At 46.3% G+C, this 4,507-nt stretch overlaps 1 non-coding gene across 1 annotated transcript; it reads left to right on the top strand.

Annotated features, from left to right (window-relative positions):
- Positions 1-3,871: 3,871 nt before the first annotated feature.
- Positions 3,872-4,054, top strand: LOC114234994 (U2 spliceosomal RNA). The gene has a single exon (XR_003621181.2). It is a non-coding gene; the product is annotated as a U2 spliceosomal RNA (small nuclear RNA).
- Positions 4,055-4,507: the final 453 nt, after the last annotated feature.

Below are 4,507 nucleotides of genomic sequence, written 5' to 3'. Positions count from 1 at the left end.
CGCGGCGGCGGCGGCGGCGGCGGCGGCGTCCGCGGCGTCCAGTGCACGGGGCTTGCCCGCCCCGCTCCGCAGGGGCAGAGGGGGAGGGGACGAGGCTGCCCGCCGCCATTTTGCTTGTGGGCTGCCACCCTCCGCTGTTGCCTCTCCAGAGGCTGCAAAACCGGCACCTGGAGGCCGAGAGGGGAACGGAATCTCCGTCTTTCCCACAAAAAGATGCATTCAACAATTCACGTGGAGGTTTGGGGGAAGTTTCGGTATCTGGTGGGATTGATTCTTTACCCCTTTTCCCCCCCGAGTAGCCCTCCAGCCTGGATATCGGTGAGCTTGGGCCTGCCACGGCGGGATGGAAGCCTGATGCCCCGTAGGCCCTGGGAACGACCACCTCCTCCCGTCACCCTCCTAAGTCAGTGCACTTTCTCCCACTCTCAGTCCCGGCCTTCCGCTCCCCCCACCCCAGGCTGGCCTCCAGGCGCTAGGGGAACTCGGGGTGTAAAATGACACCCACTGGGGGCTGAGGCGGCTCCAGTGCGCAGGCTCTGGGCACAGGATAAAAGCGGAGCTGGCGAGCCCAGCGCCGTCTCGATGGAGGAGCGAGAAACGGAAGAGATCGGGGGAGAGCAGTAAGAAAAATACAGCCGCCATCAGCGCCGCCTCCCTGCCACCGTGTATCGGGGTAAAAAGCTGTCGTTGCTGTCGGTGCAGTTGCTGTCGCTGCCTCCTACTTCCCTTAGCCCCGGGGAAGAAGGATCTCCCCGCCGAGGGACAATGCGGGGAAGGGAGCGGGAGCTCCTGTCTGTGGCGGTGACACAATGGGGGAGGGGCAGAGAAGAAAAAAGGACAAGGCCAGAGAAGAAAACATGGGTCCCCCCCGCGCCCCCCTAAAATGGCACGGTGATTCCCGCTCTTGCTTTCGGGGTCTTTCCCCGAAATGGCGGTTTCCGTCTCGTCCTTGCCTCACAGCGACCCGAACGTCTGGGTAAACCGGGTGGGGAGAGGCAGAGGCGGCCCAAGCAGCCAATCGGTGCTTGATGGGTTCCGTCCGGCGCGCTGTGATTGGCTGGCGATGACTTCATGTTGCAGCAGCGGGTGGGGCCAGAGCCCTGAGGGAGGCTGTTGTAAAGGCAGAGTGGGAGAAGTGACGGCGGTGTTCGTTGCTGCCGCGCCGATGTGGAACCCAGGCAGTGGCGAAGGGACTCTCAAGGCTCTTCCCTGACATTTTCTCCTGTCCCTGCGCGAGGTGAGGGCCCCGGCTCGGCCTCTGCGGAACTTTGGGGCGCTGGCGCGGACGAGGAGACACAGTTGCTCCCATGACTTTTTGTAACTGCGTCAGGGCAAGATGGCGCTGGGCCTCCTTGGGGCGCGGGGGGAGAGGCACGTCCTCCGCCGTCGCAGCGCATGTGACTGGGCTGCATTCCTGTGGGGTTTGGCTGGGACCCAGGCTGGGGCGGGGAGGGGAAAGGGCTTGGGCGGAGGAGCCTGGCGCGGTTGGCTTTGGCGACCTGAAGAGGAAGAGATGACTGTTGGAGTGCTTCCCCTCCCCCAGACAGCTTACCCGCTGCGGCCGCGGGGGGCCGGGACGGACACTCCTTACGGGGTGTGACGGCTGTCGGCGGAGGAGGTTTGGCGCCCTGTTTTGTTATCTGCCTGTCTCCTTGCAAAGCCTACTTAACCTAAGGTGGCAGGTCCCTGTTGTGGAAATTTGAATCAACTGTGAGCCCTTGGAGCCACTAACTAGACTTCTGGGCCACAACGCAAGGAGTGTCAATTATTATCTGAGAAAACAAAGTTTTTCAGACCGAATAAAAAGTAGTCCCTAAATTTGGAAGCAGGTATAAATAACACCCAGGAACACTTTTTAATTTTATAAAAGTTACCCCCCCAAAAAAGGAATATATCTGAATTTTGAGGGCCCTTTTCAAACTTTCTGTACCTTCCATCTGAACTTTTCCCTGTCTGTATCTTCTACAAGAATGTGCAATGTTATCAGTGGATTTGCTTTTCTGTTTAAATGGAAGCATGATCAGTAATACAGAATAAAATCTGCTAGTGTAATCTGAAGTTTTAAGGCTGCTTTCAATACTTGTATGTTGTCTTTCTGTCTCCCTCTTACGTATAGTTTTTTAAAATAAAATTATAACCACTTGGTAAATATTAAGATTCCTGCACCATTATGAAACATTAAAGCCTTCTTTAAACCACTTTTGTGGAGGTGTGAATTTAGTTTTAGTTTCTGAAACCTTGCTAGGTGAAGATCTCCAGCAATTTAAAAATTCTTAAGGTTTAAATTGGCATATCAATAAGAAAGACTCACTTTTTAAACTTTTTTTATTCCCACTTGGCCAAACTAGTATAGTAGCCATTATCTAAACTAGTGAAGATTTAAAAGACTTCTTCCCATGAAGTCAACTGAGAATTGGGAGTTATTCTTGGAATACATGTGCACGGGAAATCTGGCTTGCTTTTTGAGGGAACCACCTCTATTTGATGCCGGGGGAAATGTTTGCTGAACCTGAAAAGATACGTTTAACCTGCATCTGAGGTTGTGCTGCTTCCTTTAGTCTTACTTGTAAACTTGATAGTTTGGAAACAAGATTTATGTTTTTAATTAATTTGCGTATACATAAATCCTTACTAGTTGTTGTGGCTTTTTTTAGTGAATGTGAATGAACTGAATGTGAAAGACAGAAAAGCCAATGATTAATTGTAAATATTAAGTAGTACAAAGATTTTAAAGTTCAAAGCTTTTTTGTTTTCACTCCGAATACAAAATGGGTATTTTGCCTATGAGGACTCACAAATAGCTTCAAGGGTCTATTTGTTATGTATAGGTTGTCTCCATCATAAAAGTTACCATCATAGCAACTTTTATTCTCGCTTAGAAAATAGGAGTAAGCATGAAGTCAGTCGATTTTAAGGTAATTTTTAGAATGTTCCTAGTTTTTTGTGCCATAATAAGGAAAAGAGGTGGTTTATCAAGCTAATGGAAACAAATCCTTGATTTGTACTTCTGGTAAGCATGTATCCTTATTGTTCCTACTCACCCAATTCATGAGCCTCATGAACCCTAGTTTTTCTTTACGTTTCTGAAATTTTAAATACTATTTGCAATTACTTACTGTATTTGACTACCTTTTGCACTTTATGTTCTCTGGGCAATTTCATTTGTGCCTATTCCCTAATAATTCCCACACTTGTGTCTCAAAGCTGCTGGTGGAATGTTACGGTTTACAAGGGGCCACAGGTTACTTGACCTCATATAAAAACACTAAGCTTAGTACTTGATTCCTAAGAACTTTCTTCACCCATTCTCTTAAAAAAAATTATTTCACCTCTCATCCTACATTTCATTATCTAAGTCATACCACAACCTTTCTTTCCCTATTTCTGTTCAAATCTAACTGGGTTCATATAGCAGACATCCCCTGACGGGCTAAACTGAACAGCATCTCGAAATAGTTGTGCTATTTCATACCTTCATATCTTTGTTCACAACTCCCTGAAGTGTGCCTCTTCCCGCTCCTGGTTAATACAACTTGAGCCTTTGCCTCTGAAACTTCCAAATACCTATTCCCAAGTAAAATGAGCCATTCTTTACATTGGTGACCCAGCCCAATTTGTACATGCTTTTTTAGAGATTGATAACACTTTTTTATTATACAATACAGTGTAAAATACTTTAATTTAAAAAAACAACACATTTTTGACCACTAAAATTTGGAGAAGAGATGAAAGGTTAGGATTGCTTTGAAGCAAGGTTTCATCCTCTTATAAGATGGGTGGGGAAACAGGTCCAGCTGATGGGACAGATGGTTCTGCGCTGCCCCCCTCCATTCCTCCCCTCCCCCCAAATGGAAAGAAAAAAACTGGCCTTATCGCTTCTTGGCCTTTTGGCTAAGATCGAGTAGTATCTGTTCTTATCTATTTAATATCTGATATGTCCTCTGAGGACAATATATTAAATGTATTTTTGGAGCAGGGAGATGGAATGAGTTTGCCTCATCCACTCCGTGCATTGACCTGGTATTGCAGTACTTCTGGGAACAGTGCACTCAAAAAACCACACAAAACTGGCCTTAGTTTTAGTCAATATCCTTATTTCTCAAATCTAGAGGACATTTTAACCTATAAATTTCCAACAGTATCTAAAACAGTGATCATTTGAGTTTATAATTATTTGAGGGTTTATCGAGGTATGTAGTATTGCTTGCTCTGATACTGGAGGACCCAATTTGTTGTGCCCTTGAGTTTAATTATTTTTGTCACTTGCTGTCAGTTTTAAGTGCCAGTGTGCCAGCCTTTAGTAGCTATATGTGTTTTATGTGTCATGAGGTTGGCATTCCAGTAACAGGGCTTATGAAAATTGTATGTGAAATGAAATTTTGCAAATATGAGCTTTATAGCATAAACATTGATGACCCTTTTGTCTACTCTTAATGCTTTTGGGGGTATTTTTCAGTAGTCATTGTCTATTTATCTTCACATTTGTTGAAACTCAAGTTCAAAGTAA

This window comes from Eptesicus fuscus, chromosome 14 (genome assembly GCF_027574615.1).
Source record: "Eptesicus fuscus isolate TK198812 chromosome 14, DD_ASM_mEF_20220401, whole genome shotgun sequence".
Classification (NCBI taxonomy): domain Eukaryota; kingdom Metazoa; phylum Chordata; class Mammalia; order Chiroptera; family Vespertilionidae; genus Eptesicus; species Eptesicus fuscus.
The sequence above is the reverse complement of the archived record's forward strand: the minus strand, read 5'-3'. Positions and strand labels throughout refer to the sequence as shown.